Raw genomic sequence first — 20,045 nt, forward strand, 5'->3', positions numbered from 1 at the left:
CTGTGACAATGATTTCCGCCACCAACGAACGCACACGCTAATACCCGTGACAATGCCGAAGCGTATTCTTTCATATATACGTGTCTGAGTGCGTGTATAACAACAACTCGGTAGCGGCGAGTGTAACCTTGTTGATTGGACAAATTGTTTTTCGCGTTGCTGAAATTTGTCTCTGTTTGCCCTTGTTGTCTGACATCGTGTTACTCGAAAGGGCTATCTTCTACTCAGATGGTGAGAGAAAACCAAGGCTAGAACATCGGTAGTTTATATTGTCACAGGACAAGTATTCAGCGTGAGTTGGAATCAGGTTAGCGGTCACGTCTTCGGTAATACTTCATAATTATTTTGCATGTTCATTTTATGTAACACTCTGAAGCAATAAATACGCTCAAACATAAATCCATATGGATTTGATCGTATTTTTTTGCCGAAAAACTTTTCCCTTGCTACTATCAAAGATTACGGAGACATTATTCACTCTTGTTCGTTTAACGAACTTAATTGTCACTTTACTCATGACAAGCACGACTTCTCTAAACAATCGATGGCCGTTGTGTAATAGGACACATTTGTGATTATAGATAGTTTGACGGAAATACGGACGTATCGAGAAAACGCAGACGATATGTGCGACAGTTGCTGTCTGACAGTCGTTAAAAACGAGAAAAAAATTGTCTTGCCACTGACATCGCTCTATAATCTATTACCACTATTAGTATCAACAACTCTGTTCTTGGCTGAAAAAAAAATACCGCAAATTGGACAACCAAAACAATGTCCAAATAAAATATATCTTCTAGCCGTGTTTATAGCGCGTCGTCGAGCCAGCCAGCCAGCCCGCAGTCGCTCGCCTCGATCTGCTAGCCGTCGCAAGTCTTTGTGCAGTGATTGTCCTACTGACGAGAACGAGAACCAGAGAGAGAAGAAGATTGAACGCTTTGCTGTGGGTCGATTTGTTCCATTCCATCGTTTCTGTACGGTCCTGTTATGCGCATCATTTCTCGACCTTACGTGGGCCATCGTAAATGGCGTGCGCGCCAACTTTGAAATGGTCTAGCACCGTTTTAGGAAAGCATTTAAGAACGTTCCAGCAATAACGCGCCTCTTCGAGCAGGAGTTCGTTGCTTGATGTTGGTTAATGCTCACGCTATTGCGGCTATTTCCTATTGACGCAAGACTTCCAATTGCGCTGAGTTGCTGGCCTGCCTACCCCGGCGTTTCGTTGAGCAATTGATATGTGTTTGCGTATACATAGTATTTTTCTATTGGGTAGTTTGATTTCATGGCAGCAGAGGAAATTACTGCTGCTGCTGCTGCTGCTGCAGCTGGTACTATCCGAAAGTTGGGGAGCTTCCGACACGGCGACCTTGACATAGTGCCAAAGTCCGTTGTGTTTTTCCCATCTCGACGAGATACTCGTTTACGAAAACCAAAAAAAAGAACAGTGTGAGGAAGCCCGCATTTACTTTGTCGGACAGTGTATTACTAAAGACGGTAAATATGGTACGATAGATAAACCAAATCAATGACCGGTTATTAAATTTGTATCGTACATACCTCACGGGGCTGAGCCCTCCGATATACGTGCATGTAGAGAGAGAATATTACTGGTGATGTCTAGTGCGAGAGAAACATAGGAATTTCCTGATAGGAACGGTGTAAACAATAACAAAGTCAATCTGTTTTGGCAATACTGGGCACACCCTTTGAATATCTCTGTTTGTACGCGTTACTGGATCATCCAAATCAACTGCAAGATGTTCGAATATGATTCTAAAATTCGGCCATGTCCCGGCCTTTACAACGAGATATATATATATATATGTATATATACCGTTATCATATGCCAATTCACAGTATTCGCAGGCTCGTGTAATCAATACTATATCGATAAAAAAAGAACGGTCCAATCAAGCCGAGGCCATTACGACAATAGAATCCTTTTGTGTTGCGCACTAAAAAGTTACTTCATTTTGACTATCAGTTTTGTGTCCGTTGTGTGGCACGCAACCTCGCTACCATATTTGTTTTTGCCATTATTAAAACTGGTTTAGAAATAGATACACTTTGATAGGCGATATAAAACGACGCGATGCCTGCGCTATCTGCAATTGTATTTTTCCAAGCAACCAGCAGACGACCGGCACTCGCCGCCGGTGGATAGATGGTGGTAATAAAATCCTCGAGTAATGGCCGATGTCGTTGAGCCGTTGCTTGATGCATCGGCAGCAGCAGTATTACCTTTGGTGTTGTTCCCTCGTAGTCATATATATATATATATGGGAATTGTAATAGTTCGTTCAGGGTCTTAACAGCTCGAAACCAACTAGCAAAATAGAAGGGCCTCCAGGTGCGTGCAGGTCGCTGCAGAAATAACGCTAGCAACTCTGATCCCCTTTTTTCTCCTGTAACAGCTAGTTACTATGGATTTTGTGGCGCAGGCCGCCGAAAAATATTCAGTCTCGACGAGAGAGAGAGAGAGAGAGAGAGAGAGAGAGAGAGAGCAAGAAATAAATAGATAGATAAAGAACAATAACGGCCAGAATGTTGAAGCTAGGAACGAAAATGCAGTTATTAATATGTCCGCGACAGTCGTCGTCGTCGTCGTCGTCGTCGCTACTTTACCAAGCAATTTTCCCGTTGAAATACTGAAATAGCCTGTATGCTCCTATAGTCAAATATTGTTACTGTTGTTATTGTAGCAGTTGATGGATGCTTATGAGAGCAATCCAGAGCACGAATACATTGTTCTCGTCACCCCAGACGAAGAAACATTGAATCTCTAGCCTGCTACGTACGATCCCCAATTCAAGGGTAGCCCATCAGCTAGGTACTTGCCAAGATCACGTAGCACACTTGATGGGGTTGATCACCTAGCGTACCGGAAGGGAAGGTATTATATTGAAATACAGAGATAAAACAAAAACAACAGCAAATAGATCGCATATAATGAATAGTGCCAAGGTAAACCTTAGCTGGCTGAAGGCAGGACGTAGAGTATGGGGTAATAGTAATTGTCTTTTCATAATTTCTGTCTTGATTGGGCGATCAAAGCCTACTGCACTTGATAGATGATAGGCCTCGAAGAATGCCATCGCTTTTCTGTTCTATATACAACGATATAGTGCATAAAATACTGGTCCGATGAGTGTGCATGGACCTAGCGCTTATTAATTAACAACGATTATCAATTTCTATTTTAATAACGATCATATAGCTATACTTATTGTGATAATGATAAAGTCTCTTCAAGAGGGGGGGGGGGGGGAGAGGGTCGGTCGTACGCTCCCATACGGTGGGCGGAGGAATTAATTATATCTCTAAGTACTACCCTTATATAGCTGACATTTTAAATGTCTTAAGGTTTTTTGTGGCAGACACATAAGGCCATAAAGCATAAGGCCTGAAACGACACTATACAATAAGAAAATATATAAAATTAACAGTAACACTTGTGGCGCCATTACTTCAGCTGAGATAGCCAAACGGTTCATCCTGTTAAGTAGATTTAATTCGAGATGTATTACCTATTTGTGGAAGGGCTAGAATTTATCTAAGGTTTACCAATTATTTTAATTTTCCATATTGGCCTTGTATGTTCTGGTTATAAAGTACTATAAATATAATTTCTAATAGGAAGTAAAATGTTCTTCTAACATGACAGTCAGGGTCCGCTCATCGTTTAGCCTTAGATCTACGGCACTGCTGCCCGATTTGGGCTGATTTAAATTAAACCTAGTTGTCCAAAAATCAGGCTGCAGGTGCTTTTTTTTTTCATTGATAGACGTCGCATAAAAAGAGTGAAAAATTTAGGTAAACGAAATCGTTAAATTGTCAATTTCGGCTTTTTCAGTTCATTTGGCAACGTTGGACGGGATGCCATAGCTTTCCTGCGACTACGGCAACTGCGTTCTCCATAAATGTGCGGTAAAAGCTAAAGCAACTGCATTAAAATTATAAACGTGATCTCACTTATTTCAATTACTATCCTCTTGCAAGTAAAATGAGGGCCAAATATTCGACTGTCTTGAATTCCAAGGCTTTGCTCCAACGCTTCACAGTAGAGCCCTCGTTCTATGTGGAATGATGGAACATTATAGGGCACTACACGCTTCGGTTCTTTTTTTTTTTTTTTTGTTTGTTCTATATTTTTGCTTGACACAAATGTGACGTGTGCACTAAATACGTTCTTAGTAAAGTCGGTTGATATTGAAATGACTATGAGGGATATGTATTTAGCCATTGCGATCGATTTTTGCTGCGATTAAATAAAAAATAACGAATAACATATCTATACAGCATGAACCTAGTTCTACTGTCTGATACAATAATTTAGGCATAAATGTTGGCGGTCATCGGTTGCCAGACGCTACGCGCATAGGGGCGGATGGTTAGATCTAACTGATCCAACGTACATGATTGGGAAGAAACGTAAGGAAGAATTCTAATTGAAATTAGTAAAGCTTTTATAGAAGAGAGTGCACAAACGTCCATGAACCTACTATTACCTAGAGCTAGGCGTTATAAAAATTAGAGGTGCAAGGCGGCACAACGAGGAGACATGTAATAATAGTACTGGTGATCGTTGTTGTTGACGCAATAAAATCGGCGGTTATATTGCTATTCCAAATTTGCCCGGATTATTTCGACATAAATAATTGTCGACTTAACAAAAGGTAAATATGAACGGCCAAAGAATTCTTTTTAGCTCGATGAACGTGTTGTGATTTTTGAACAAAAACATAAAAACGACCCGGGCAATCGTTTATTTAATAACAATAATCTCCCATATTCTTATCTGTCTACTGAAATAGTGAAAAGTAGCTGAGCTGTAGGTATCGACAATGTTTGGTCTTCGTGGAAATAACGCGCGCGCGCGCGTGCGCGCGCGCCCCGTCTGTGCAGTTTCATGGAGTAACTCTATGGCGAACTTTTTTAGGAGTAACAACATTTACCTATTAACGCCGGCTTTATCTCACGCTGCAGTCGTACACGGTTCGAGCGAACAGCCACAATGAACATGGACCACAGCATTGTTTTTTCAACTGAATTTCGTAGCGGGCTCGCAGTTGTCTACATACAAACAGCTTTGGCTATTCCCTGTCTCCAGGCGACCGTCAAGCATCTACCGAGAGTTCGGCATATTTTACCATTGTATATACGCGCATCTATAGTCGTTAGTTAAGGAGCAGCAGGCGCGCAGATACCGACAGCCGATTCTATCGTAATACTACTCAGCGGTGAAATTTCGCCGGCATTACGTATGCCCCACTTTCGGTGCAGTAGAACGGGGCATCGCCAGACAGGGCTAAGTTTGACTGAGTTAAAGCTGTCGAATAATCTGCCATCATCGTTCTGTCGGAACGGCCAAGATCACGGAGCAGCTCAGTGGCAACGGTAGACCAAGACAAGTCATAAAACTGGTTTAGCTTCTCTGGACGGGGTCGCTTTTTGCTATCATACGTCGAAACTTACCTCGGTACGGAAACATTGAGCTGGAATCTAGTTGATATATTTTCATTAGAAGTTTGTTTATTACATGCAAAATGTGTATTCTAGGTAGGCGTTGCTTGAGGTTAGCTTTGGCCACTTTGAAGAGCGGTTTATTTTTAACGCTATTAAAAATTAGCAGCTGCAATAGTAGTTCGTAGAAAATCCAGACGCGTTCTTGATTGATATCATTAAAAAGGTCATTCCTGTGACCAGTAGAAAGGAGGCCATAGAAGATCTAGTGCCACTGAGAGAGGCAGATTCCACAAATTGAATGAGGCATGACCCCCTGTTTACGCTGTTACAAAAGCAAACTCGATGGTTTTGTGCGTTTTCAATGGAGATGGTGTTTTTTTGATGATTGCGGTTTAGCAAAGACATTTGTTGTTATGCGCTTGCTAGAACCATGGGACATGGACTGCCCGCAAGTGTCAAGGCAAGGCCAGAATCTAATTTGTTTCGACTAAAAACCCTATTCTAGTTTGCGCTCGCAGAACGATATAGACAAGAATCGGTATGACTGTATATTAAGGGTGTTCTACTTAATTGACCTGATCCTTTTCACTCAGCGAGCCCGTCAATACGTCTGCCAACAGGGAATCGTTTATGACGTTCCGCCGAGCTTTACAGCTTACCCTTCTAGATTTTCATCTGAATGTAGTCGAAAGAAGCAAGCGAAATGTGGCATTCTATAACATCATTAATTAGGAATAATTTTGTTGTCGATATACAAGCGAGTGTCTACTGTATATACATATACGTTTCAAACGCTGTTCGTTTGTTGTTCCGTGAAGTAGAGACCCCCAGGTGACAAATCAGCTCCCCCAGGCCAAACAGCCCCCATCAACGATGGCTCTGCACTTGAGTTTGCGTAATCTATTAATCCGGTCGTGCACAATACTTCATATCCGTATACCTATTTATGTGATACTGAGAACGAATGTGTGCTTCGACCCTTGCCATAATCACCTCAAGTAAAAAGCTTATGATTACACACTGTTCTTCTAGTGAGAATAACAATAGTAAATGGGATGATAATGATTATATTGTTGTCGACCTCGTACGTCGATCAGAACAAACCATGATTATGTAATGCTCGAATAGGTACAATCTGTAGAATTCTGTAAACGCAATATGGACTCTCACGCAGATATATACGTATATACGCAATAAACGCCGATCTATCTAAATGCCAGCAATACGCTACCTTTAGTAGACAACGTCACGTCTCTAGCGCGTTGCTGGAAGCATTTGTGTATCGCGCAAACGTTACTCTGTTCGTTTCGTCCAGTCGTGTACGAATCAAAGCTCTCTCTACTTTGTAAATTCAAGTAGAGAACTAAAGACAACACGTCCAGCTGAACAATGTTCCATTCAAATAGTAATGTTAATACGATAGTATTGAAAGTAATTAGTAAGTTAAACTTTTTCGCTCTATTAGAACGGTACGACTATATTATAATATAAGGATAACATATCTGTAAACTATGGTCGACTTTAATAGAAATGGAATAACATCGTCTAAAACGTACTCTAGTTTAGATACATCTGATGCGTTAGAAGTGTCTCAGTAAAGCTGCCATTGGAAACAGCAGGCCGTCCATTGTACAACTCCTAGCGGCTAAGTCGCAGTTCGGCCAGTCAGCTAGTCGCAAGCCTTTTTCACAACTTGTCCTAGTTTCCAGTCTATCATTTAAACTTAAAGTCATAATTTATAACACCACACTAATCATAGTGACGGATTCTTTATTATAAGTCCTTTTCAAGCTGACGTGTAAGATAATCGGTTGGTCAATAGTTGGCCTCAGCTTGCGATAAGATCGGCGAGCAAACAACTAGGAAGACCAGTTACATGTTTAGTTTAAATATCGATTTAAAGCAAAATATCCCTCGTGCTTTAATGGAAGATATAGTCACTAATCTGCAAAGGTATACCAACTCGTTCTGAATCAGTATTTCCTGGAATCTACATTCTCGCGAACAAAAATAAATATGATAATATAGTAGCCTTATAGTTATCTTGGAAGTACTTTACTTTAGCGCTGAATAACTCTATACGTACACTTGCAGTATCCCCATTTTTGTCACACTTCGTCGCCCGTGCCAAGCGTTGCCCATGACAAGTTCGACCAGTGCTCGCTTTTTTCAGATAAAAGCAAAAATCATGACTTGCGGACGTATAAAAATTTCCGCTAATATCATCGTTTTTGAACAACTGGAAAATTATCTAGTTAACAGCGGTATTTGGGAAAATAGTTAACGGTGATGCAGACTCAACGTAACGGCAAGACGTGTCTTTGTCGGCAACCGTCGACGGTTGCCTCAGCGACAGTACAGAATAGTTTCGTTCGTCAGTATTAGCTTAGCTTGCATTCTGGTTTACCTAATTAGAACAAACGCTTATTCAGAAAAAGGAACGCGTCTAGTTCATCTTTTAAACCACTTATAAAAGAAATGTTTATATAGACAAGGGCCGCGCTGGTCGATTGAAACGCTGCTTAAAAGGCAAAAAATACGTCACTGTTGATACTGTATAAACAGTGGAAACCTTGAGAGAGCAATTATCTTTGAATATTAATAATAATTTACACAATAGCTCCGTCTTGAGTTACTTTTTCGAAAGTACCTAGTGCTGACCTACGTAGCTTCTCATGACTTCGTACTATTTCAGCGACCACGTGTCAACCCTCACCTGCGAAATGCTATCGAGCCAAAAAAAGAGCTGTGAATTTTCATACGTTTCGCAGTGTTATAAAACGATTAAAAACAGAATGTTTATCTGAAAGGATCCTATTATCTCCAATATATCTAATCACGCCAAAAATATAACCAGGAAAACAGACTCTACATATATCTGTACATCCGCTGAAGACGAATTCAACTAGGTGTCATTATGTAACCGACTAGGCTAAAGCGAACCTGAACTGAAAGAAGGATAAGTTTTTCCCTAGCGGCAAATGCTGTTGCAGCATAGGCGATATCGCCATATTACCACTAGTGTGATAATATCGTGACGGGTGATTGATTCTGACTGAACGGTCGCTTAACGAAGCCACGATGACTCATTGAACGATCGAGACGATGATGCTTTCTCCGCATTATGTCTGTTGAGTGATGAAATCTTTCCAACAAATTGTTAATCTGCATTGCCCCATTCATTCTTGCTGTGTGTCCAAGGCCGTTATCAATGTTTCTTAGAGCCACAACTAGGCAAATCTGACAGGAGTGTTCTTTTCAGCAATTCTTTTTTCTCTGCTACTTACTACAGGTGTCCGGCGGTACCTGTGCCTTTGTACCTGCTTTCAGTTGAGGTATATATAAGGTCAGGATGGCCGTAATGACGGTAGTATCGATCGCCTGTATTTGAGAACAAAAACCCACACATTTATTCGTTAATTTTGAGAATTATTTATTCGAATAGAAAATTTTCCTCGTCAGAAACACGCTGCTCATATGGATCTTCATCGCTGTTGGCAGATGATCAGCCGATACCACCAATGCATAGGGCGCCACAAGAGAACCGCTAAAATTAGGCAACGGGGAAAATATCTATATAGATATGATTTTATTACCGTTGCCACCGTCATATAGCGTTAATTAGGCTAACTCGAAGCCTTGCTTTATAGCTTATGGAAAGGCCTTATAACCAGTAATTCAAACATTCGATGTTACATATCGAAAATGTGTCGCACAGTTCTGGTACTTAGATTTGCCTTTCTATATTTTAATTCTAGTTTTATCTTGTGGTCATGCTAAATAATTAGAATACTAATCACCGCAATATTGACAGTTCACAGCACGGGCTTTAGGGGGGCAATTTTGCGATGTAACACTTTCAGATCATCTTCAGTCTTTAGCAGCATATCCCTTATTGACCATTTTGAATGTACTCATTCTGTATTATCACTATCATTATAATCATTATTGAACTGAGACAGGGTCTACAGCGGATTTTATAAATTATAGTGAGTTTTTTTTTTTTTTTTTTTTTTTTTTTAGCAAGATCGCCTATACCTTATGAATCCTTAAAATCATGATAGTACTAAACACCATCTAGAATATATGGGCAAAACATAATTCACTTTGACTCTTATTACCTTCCTTTCACAACGATTTTATATAGCGATTTACGAATACGACTTGAGTGAAAAAGGACCAATGGGAAGCTCTGCATGTATATGTATATATATGTACCAGATACTGAAAACAGTATGATGTCCGAAGGAGCGTAACGCCGTTGTTATTGACTGAGCACGTATTTTGCCGTTGATTGGTCACCGTCAATCTATTGATAGACCGAACGAGCGGATAAACCTCAATTGCAAGCCGAGCACTGGCTTGATACGTACTCATGTAGCATCCTAATTGAAGTTAATGAACCCCTCCTATGGCGATTGTTCTTAGGTTTCTGCTCGATGCTTACCAGTATTTTTCCTTGCGCTTTTTGTCTGTGCCCAACAGCTGCATAGATATCCACGACGTCCACAACGAGAGCTTCAGAGAAACACAACGCGTCTCAGTCAATAGATAACATAAGAAATTTGAATATGTTAGTAGGCCTTACGCGGCGAATTATATCATTATATGACCAAATTAGATAATTACAGCAACAAAAAAAAACATTGTATCCATTTAAGAACGAATGCGACCATACGCTACGGGGCCACTATGCTATCCACACTGCAGTAAAATCAATCGTTCAAAGATTATCACAGACGTACGAATACGGTCTTATATGGATTCGATTGAAGGTAGATTAAAATAGGTGCCTGCTCAAACAGCCGACAAAGGTTTTCAAGCACTTCGGTATTGGCGATGCGTTTTTTTTTTTAATTTATAATCGGATTATTTGCCCATGGGTAGTCACCTATGATCATATTCAGAGGTTAGGGCCCCTATTTTACATGAGTGCATCCCAATCTATACTACGTATAGACCGAGACGACGAGGGAAATGTATAGGGATTGTTTTCAAAATATTAATCTGACTTCGCGTGGCAGGCCTATTGCAATTTTAAGGTTAATTAAAAAAAAAAACCGGCATTCTTTTGCTCGTTTATCTCTAGAACATGTAAAAAGAGCCTCTTCGTACGTTACTTGCTACGGACAATGCATTCAGGTTTACGTGGCTATAGGAGAAAAAGCTACGTGTGTCTGTTAACCGAGGCAATAGTTGATGCATTGTTGGCCCTATCGTTGTCGTTTACCTCCCGTTATTGCCGATAAGCCCATTTTCCATCATGTGTATTTGACAAATATTCATGCCGCTACGAATATTCTTAATTGTCGTATGTATATACCAGGCCGCCAGACTCTGTCTAGCTTTAATCTATCATAGTAACAACAACAACAACAACGATCGCTCAACGAAAATCGAATGATCCTTTGGTGTCACCAAGTTTCCATCGACTCAGACAGAAGACGTAAGCTACCTACCCTTCGCGCTAGATAATCGAAGATATCGTCTTTAGTGTTTATCCTTAATCTGCGCCAGCTTCATTGGAGATATTAGAAAATCAACCAGAAAAAGGACGAAGCGACTCCAACAATAGTATAATAGTTTATTCGACAATAAACGGGAAAAATCAGCTATTAGAGTGGATGTTTCTGCAATCGAAAGGACCATAGAGCAATACATATGTACATCACCCCGCTTGCTAAGCGCTAGTACTTCAAGCATTTATTACTATAGGGCATAATAACGAACGGCGGTGGATTCCGTACGGTCCGTTAGACCGTCCGAATAAGCTTCGCTGCAGCATCAGCAGTGCCGATAGCATATCAGGCCACTACGAGTTAGCCGAGTGCGCTCAATGGTTTTTCTTGAAACAGAAGGGGGCTTTGTATCGCTGTAGCATGCCTGCCCGCCTGTATCGATGGGTTCGTGCGATATCTCAACTGGCGTAGAAGTACTTGGATCACATTGTGGAGCAAAACAGTTGGGTAAAGTAATGCAACATTTGAATAACACACGCCAAAAAAGGAGATGGAGACGGTGATCTGATTGTGTGATGATTCGAGTAGTGACACTGCCGACCATTTGTGGGTTCGGATAGATTTCTATTTGATAACTAAAATATGTGTACAAAATTCAACGGTGCGCAGGTCAGCTTTGCGCGGGCTTGCAGTCAGCATCATTTGCTTGGGAAAACCATTTTTCGCTTTGATAATGCCACCGCAAGAAAGGAGCAGAACGAATAAAGGGACACATCGTTATGAGCAAAGAGAAACATTTAAGAATCAAGAAGAGGTATAGAGAACAGGGAAAGTCAAAAAAAAAATTCACCAAATCAAAATAACGAAATACGTAAGATAAATTCACTAGGCGATAAATTTTCCATTATATGTGCCACTTTTGAAGAATACGCGTGAGTGAAGCCTTCAGAACATGTTAATACTTCACATATAATATTATATCTTCAGGACTTTATAGTATTTATACCTATAATAATTAAATTTTCAGAAGCTGAACTTCCTTGTGTGTGTTTTGAAACCATAATTAGCATTATATGAGTTAAATTTTGAGTTGTTTACATTCCAATTGCTATACGCATTATATATATATGTATATAATGAGATGTACACAAAAAGATAAAACGTTTGCCAGCAAATACGTCCAAAGCTGTATCAGTCATATCTGTTTCGTATCTCCTTTCGATCAACTCAAAAATAAATGATTCATTTCATCAAAAAACAATACATCACGACAGAGTGAGATAGGACACTGATGAATTCAGGACAAGAAAATTTGCTTGCAGGGGAGCGGCCGTCACCTATATTGATGACATATTCCATTTTGTTTGTCGTCATTTGAGGAGCAAAAACGTTTCTCCTTAAGACTCACACCCGAATAGAAACAGAGCTGCTACTCGAGATAACGAGCAAGCCACGCCTACGAAGCTCGACTTACGCCTAGATACGCACGGTCTCGTAACGAACGTTATTTGCTTCTACTCCTTGTAGATCTATTGTCGTCATTCATGCACCGTCTGTGCTGAACGAATAAAGCACAACTATTTTCTAATATATCGCATTGAGAAAAAACTATTGTTTCACGATTTCAATAACCAACTCATAAACCTAAGCTTGCTAGAAGTTATGTGTATACACACACATATAAGAAACGTTTTTCTCCCTGTCGTCATTTTGCCTTTATATAAACAGACTATATTTAAGAATACCCACAAGATGTCCAGAACGTTATAATACATAATACGTATTGTTACGTCTGCAGGTCAATTGAGATATTCTGATCGTGATTTTTGATAGTGTTATGTTATTCATTTTCTACTCGGTATCGCTTTTTCTTTAATTAGCGACAAATTGCACCGGGTGTTTACGGCGTTCTGCATGTTTACCTCCTCCCATCATTGCGGATCATTGTTCTTCATTGGGACATATAATTTTTATATCATTAGATGTTACTACACATTTTCTAGTTTCATCTACCGCGAACGATCAATGCTTCATCGATAATGGTCGCGCGACTGTCCGCCCGCCCATGGCTTACTTGCTGGCCTAATGACAAAAGAACAAAACCTATTATTGACTCCCTCCCGGCGTTCCCTTGATGCTTACATGCCCAGCTCTGCCACACCCTCAAAAATGTTGAATGCTCGAATCTCTCGTCCGGGTTTTGTAAGCGACGTCGTCGTTGCTGATGTATCAGACCCACTCCGCAGGTAACAACAGCCATTTCATCGATCAAGCTAGCGACACACACGCACACACACACACACACACACACACACACACACACACACACACATACAAACAACCGAACAAGCAAAATTTCCCCCAAGAAAGGGGCAGAGGGAAAGGTGAGGGAACCCAAGCCACCTGTGCCACAACCGTTCGGGTATCCATTTGCTCCTCATCGTCAAGATCATGATGAGTTTTGTTGTTATTATCACAACCATCAACAATAAAATTAGCGCAGTGATAGCAGCTATAGTAGTACATAAACTGACAAAAATTATCATAAAGATAGTCTGTGCTCTCAGTTTTTTTAAGTTAATTCTTCGCTTCTCCCGCGCAGCGTCCAGCAAACGACGAAAGGGGGCAACCGAACCAAATGCAACTTATAAGCAAAACTGTAACAGACACATAGACCGTCTATTCATTACATATATCGAGCTAGATGCACTCAAACGAGCATTGAACGTCGAGTAAAATCAACCTCCGAACAGGCAACAGTAGGTGCAGTTACTCCAGCCTTCGGTGGGTCGGCTGGCCGGCCAACCTATTGGGCCTGTTCACGTACCTTAGTTTTTTCTACATAGACTATGCTAGTATGTTGGGCCTCCATCAGACGGCCAGAATTAGAGGGGCCTCCAATGTTCAAGCTAGCTTTCCTCTGTTCGTCAGAGATATCCATAAAGGGACACGGTGAGATCAAGGCAGAGCGGGAGTGCTAGGGAGAAAGTCGAAGAGAGAAAGACGAACAGATGGTTTAAACCCCTCAGAGAAGCAGGCATACACTCGCTAACTGACTCACATAGAGATGTATACACATTGAGAAGGATACGCAATGATGCAGACGGAACCAGCAGACGGAGAGCAAATGAACCGCCGAAACTGACGGCTCAATAGGTCGAAAAAAGGATGAAAAAGAAAAACCCTTGTCGTCGCAACGTGCAGAAGGCATTACAGAACAGAATAGAACGGTACCAGAGGCGCAGAATTAATCGAACTAGCATAGAACATCAACAAATCAATAGATAGATATGGCCTTTCAGGCGTCACTATAATATGCATGTAACTAACAGTTAGCAATAATCAGTAGAGGAGAGCTTGGCAGATGCACATAACAGCACAGCCAAATGTCTGTCACTGATACCGGTTACGTTGCGTTCGACAGTCGTCAAAGCGGCCACCTTTGATCGCCTGCACACATCGGCAATCTGCGAGAGCGTCCCAATAAATGAGGCCAAAGCCGTTTGACGCCGAAGGCAAGGACGTTCGAAATTACAGGTGTTTTGCATTCCTGAGACAGTAATGTTAACGCATGCATAAAACACGAGCAGCGGACAATGCTAGAAAACTATAAGCGCAGCGTCGAAAAATAAAAAATAGAAAAAGTCAAACCCACTGATAGCCACTGATAGCTTTGTGATGCGTTTGACAGTTTGCCGAACCATCAAATCTGTGTGGTGGCAATGTAAAGCTTTGTATTAGCTCACTTCATGTAGCTGTACTGTGCCTGTCTATTACATATATGTGCAAATTTTTTGATTCTCAGTTAACGTGGGCATGTACCCGACTGAATCTCATTCGTGCATAAACTCACATTAATTTTCGCCTGGCTAATTACGCTCATTGTGTGCAAGTTGATTTATTTTAAATTTTAGAATAAATAAATAAATTTAAAAATAAAAGCACACATATACTGTGTTAATAGCACACAAAGGACGCCCTAGAATCTTTCGAATTCATTAGGGATCGGTAATGGCGACATATCTATGGAAATAGCCTCCATCAAGTCAAGTCGTCTAGTAACGGTCTATGCACTCAGCATTTATTCGTCTCATCTGCGGACAAAAGTAGGCCCGACACGTGATAATCGTAGTAGTGGATTAGTTCGTTTATATATATGAACGAAACGCGTCCTCGTTCTGTTCCGTATGCTGATAACGAAAAAAGAGGAGAGGCAGGTTGGCAAACCCAATTCATTGGTATCATTAAAACAGTTACCACCGTATCTAGCACCACGAGTGCAAGCTGTGTCTTGTTAAAGCAATCCAAATGCCCTTTGTTTTCCCCCTGATCGTGCGTTCTTTTACGAGGCAAACATGCAGCAGCGGTCGAGACTGAGATCATAGCGGAGCGTCGACGTGGCAGCCGCTATATTGCCGTTATCATCCATTCATGTGTTACCGTCCGAAACGGACAAGAAGGAAGAAGAAAAACAGGCTAGTAATTAAAGGGTAACACAAGGGCATCGTAAAGCTGTGCTTGGCCCGTTCGTTGTTGATGCTAGTGCCGTTGTTCCATCATCAGAAGCAGCAGATCTAGACGGGATCCCACTTGCTGGTATCAATAACTCTAGCTACACCGTCAGCTTAACCCAACTGAACGCCCAGTGATTAGTATAAATCGTGAAGATAACATAAAACCATTTTACTTTTCTTTGAACAAGTACACACACACACACACACAGACACATATATATATATATGTATATATATATATAGTCATCATATGTAAAAGAGAAGGAAACTAAAAGTTGTTCGTTTTACTTGAAACACGACCATAGTACAGATCTAGTCATTTATTGAATTTGCGCGCCACTAGTTCACAAAAAAAGGAAAATGTCTGCTAAACGATTACATAGGAACGGAGCTTACGACAAAGTAACAAACAGGCCTTTATAGTTTGTCCGAGCATGAAATACAATGAATTCTCGATATGTTCCTGTCTAGCTTAGACGGTGAACAATCGAGGAACGATATGAGGTTATACAATAGGAAGCGTTTAAAGTAATTTCAATGTGATGACATTATGTCTAAGGCAGTATCAGTATCAGTACACTTTTAATCATCTGACGATGTCTCATTAGATTTTCTAGGTAGCCTTGTGTAATACGAAAGGCAAGTACGTCCTACGAATACATACATCATAGACCCTAGCTTTTTGATAGTATTCCTTTGGCAGGAAATTGTTGGGAAACGATCAGCGGTCAACGATTCATGAAAGTTACTCACCATATCATCATGACCGTCATCGTCGTCGCTTTTGTTTAGATTCTAATAATACACCCACCATTGGAGACCCACAGTGCAGCGTACTGCTCTAGCTCTAGTATTGTCATCGTTGGGTATCTTGAAAAAATCTGGCGACTAAAATAGCTAATACTATGAGTGCTAGAGATAGGCTAATGATAATAAGTAGTCAAGTTTACGAGCTTAATTGACATGGAGCGTTTCTGGTACGATAGTCGCAGATGCGGTGCATATGTGACTCCGGTTCGCTGGTTCGGTTATGTAATTTGTGTAAAAAGATCAGATTGGCCGACAGATTGGGCCAACCGCCTAACCAGAAGCACTTAATGACTAACATGATTTTTTCATTCGCTCTTCCATATATACAGAGTCGTTTAACGGCTGTAATTCGTGCGCAACACAACTCGCAGTCCCGGCATCTGTTTCGACAATATGGCAGGTTCCATGAAACAGTGATTTCAGCGTTTATGCTGGGCCAACGATCACAGACTGGCGATATAATTCTTTTTTCGTGCGCAAAGCTTTTCAAACAGTTTGTTTTCTCGTGTCCTGTAATCGCAAGACTATTGGCATCAATGGAGCTAAGCGGCGAATTCTGTCTGTAAATCGCATCACACCCAACGGCCCGCTCTGATAGTGACAGAATTGAGCTAACAAAAGTTCACCCACGGCCTGTCTGTCTCTGCAAGTCGATCCGACTTTCCCTAATGTCAAAAAACTACAGATTACCGCTGCGAAAAGACGGACGGGTGCCAGACTTAAGATATAGGGTATTTCATAAAAATTACATAAGGGGATCAATTAATAGAGCAAATAACATTATTCCAAGCGAAACGCCGACAAAGCAGTAGATCGAAATTAAGTCAGAGGTCGTCTGAAAGCCAGCTAAACCTATTAACGGATCACCTCGAAGAGACCACGCCCGTATGAGCGTTCGCTGAAGAACACACGCAAAGAATAAGTTTATATTTCGCTATAAGCTAAAGAGACATTTGGTGGGTAAATATATTAGATGTCTTTGATCAAAGTACTTTATTAGTTTAGTCTGAAGGGCATCTCTGCTTTAGTTCCTATTTTTAACCATCCGGTGCTTTTCTGCTGTACAATATTCAACTGATAACCGCAATAGTCCTACCAGGTACAATAGCAGGTCCCAACGAATAGTCCTAACTTACCAACCAAATGAACGTGTAATGGGTAAACAAAGAAAAATTCTATAAAACAGGAACAATAGGCCACAACAGCATAAGCTTAGCATATATACCATGAGCATTCGCGACATCACGTGCTTGCAACAACCCAGCAGCTTCTCAATATCAACATGTATCTGTCTAGTCGACTTATTTCTTTATATTCGGCCCATCTTCTTCGAATCCAACAGAGGCCCACTAATCACTAACCACTACTGCGAATGTATCAAGGCAGCAGGCCTCGATTCGGCCCTAGCTAAATTTTCACCTCTGACACTATCGTTAGAACTAGCGGTATCTTCGATGCTGTGTGGCCGTTCAACCTCTTTCATTATCAGCGCCTTCAACGGCCCGCCGATCGTCGTGCCGTTCGCGCATAACAGTATGCCAAAATAGAGCCAGTTCTGAGATGGGAGAAGACTAGGCAGAAAAACAGATGGGCCAGATACAGCAAGCAAGCAAAGAAAAAAGGAAGCTAAAAAATAAAAAGCAAAAACGGACAAATTTCATTCTACTAGGGTGCAAGCGAAATGGGAAAGGAATCGTTCAGCCTATTTTTCGCCCTCTCCTTCCTTCTCCTCCTTCCATATCTCTCTCTCTCTCTCTCTCTCGTTTGCTCTGGGTAGCCGCTGTCATTTCAGTCCTCTCCATTTAAGCGGGGTACACACTTGATGGGTGTGTGCATGTTAGTCCTCGCATGCATTTTTTTCTCGGTATGAAGGAACGGGCGTAAAGAGTGTCAAGAGTTCTTTTTTTCTGAAGAGCTAACGAAAGACTCGAAAGAGAGCACAGAAAATAACAGGATCTGGAGAGGGACGATAAGTAAATCAAATAGAGCGACGTAGGTAGAGCGGAACGCGACTGCGATGAGATGGATACAGATAGAGGCAAGGTTGAGCGAAAAAAAAGAGTGAATATTGGGCGAATTTATGAGACTAGTAGCGATGAGAAGGCGATAACGACTGACATAGGTGGTTTAATCGGATTGAAAATGAATTAGAAAGCAAATGCAAGGCCATTCCGCGCAGGCTAGTTGCAAAAATTTGTTATTAATGATATGTACGCGAATTAGCTATACGAATCGGGCAAATAGTAAACGTTCATTGTTTTGTTTGCCGACGAGAGAAAATGACGGGGAAATGAGAACGAAGAAAAACAGTTACAGTTTACTATGATATTGTGAGAAGTAGAGATAAATGACGAATAGCACACTTAGACCTTCGATATTGCAACGAACCGATTAAAAGAGCCTATTTTGCAAAGAACGCAGTAACATTATTTTTCATTCAGCGATGAATCAAGGGACAAGATTATTTATTCAAAGATGTTCTGTCGAAAAAGCTTGATCCATATTTGTATTTCTGCTTCGCGTGTGCGACAAGTAATCCACCTCAGCGATCTGTAGCAGAGTGTCTGCTTGCTCTTTGTCAGTTTTCCAACAACAGTGGATCGTTTATCCTTCGTTATGTGACTAGCCCTCCGCTGCTAGCCAACCGACGACTCTTGAAACACGAATGCTTGCAAAGCGTGAGTACCAAGATAATTTTACTGCCATACACATATATATCAAATGAGAAACAAACCCGTTTTCGTTCGCCAGATCCACTGCATTGCTTCCTTGCTTCCTCCAATGGCAGCTGCTACCAGCACTGTTCGATGTACATACGTGTATCCCGCGCTAGTGCCTGCAGTGAGCAATGCCGCTGACCTAGATAACAAAACCGTACCCGTTTTGATCTGACGATGATTGTGCCCTTAAAATTTAAACTTTATCAGTAATGGAAAAGATAAAGGAGAAGATCAAAGCTAAAAATGAGTCGTGGAAAAAAATTGTTGACCCGCTACCTGAGGATTCGCTACGGTTTCCGTAGTAACGTTTCATTGTCCTATTAGCATATATATTATTGGTGAATCGTTATAGTTGCTGATGGTGCTGCCTCCGTTATCGTCGGTGTCGGCGCTGCATCGTGAATTACCTTAGCTCAGTGCGTTTCACGTGGCCGCAGCATAGGCAGTTAGCTCAACAAGGACGATAGAAATGAGGCCCCACAATTTTAATGTTAGTCACCGATGATGACGCGCTTAGGCTTAGGTAAACCTGAATGCACAGATGGGGCCGACAGGCGGTCTCAGAGCACCCAGCGATAATGAAAAGGAACAAAAGTGAGCATAAGCGAGACGAGGAAAACAACGAAGCGGTAGAAAGAGTTATAGCATTGAAAAATAATTGAGTAATGAAAACTTGTTCTCCCCTCTACGATATGCTCTGCCTATATTCGAACAACAAAATCAACTGGAAAAACGATAGTATGCGTATTGTAAAAATATGATGAGTGAAGCCTAAAAGAGGACCGCTTCATACTCTAGTCCGGTCCAGCACAATAATCATTTGAAAGTCTTTCAGTTGATTGTTCAACTACGATGTAACTGCTCGAACCAAGTTGGTCATTAGCAAAAACATGGCATGAACAGCGTATTATGTAATTGTCGCGAATAGAAACAAAATACTTTCTCTGGTCTCTAAATAACAAGCCTTTGTCAGCCTGCAGCAATTCATGCTATATATATATATATATATATATATATATAAGGCGTAATCAGCAGAAGATTTTTATCTTTTCAGTGTCCGTAGCTTCATTTAACCG

At 41.0% G+C, this 20,045-nt stretch overlaps 1 long non-coding RNA gene across 2 annotated transcripts in view; it reads right to left on the bottom strand.

The window, feature by feature from the left end:
* Positions 1-7,216: 7,216 nt before the first annotated feature.
* LOC147754604 (uncharacterized) overlaps positions 7,217-20,045 on the bottom strand; it is a 15,776-nt gene continuing 2,947 nt past the window's right edge. The window contains exons 1-3 of one of the 2 annotated variants that reach the window (XR_015316640.1): positions 18,984-19,205; positions 9,914-9,984; positions 7,217-8,847 (exon numbers count right to left, since the gene is read on the bottom strand). This is a non-coding gene — a long non-coding RNA (uncharacterized LOC147754604). Of the gene's footprint in view, positions 8,848-9,913; positions 9,985-18,983; positions 19,206-20,045 lie in introns of those variants that run through there. The other variant, XR_015316641.1, reaches the window with a different exon arrangement.

This window comes from Varroa destructor, unplaced genomic scaffold, assembly GCF_002443255.2.
Source record: "Varroa destructor unplaced genomic scaffold, Vdes_3.0 BEIS01000007.1, whole genome shotgun sequence".
Taxonomy (NCBI): Eukaryota; Metazoa; Arthropoda; class Arachnida; order Mesostigmata; family Varroidae; genus Varroa; species Varroa destructor.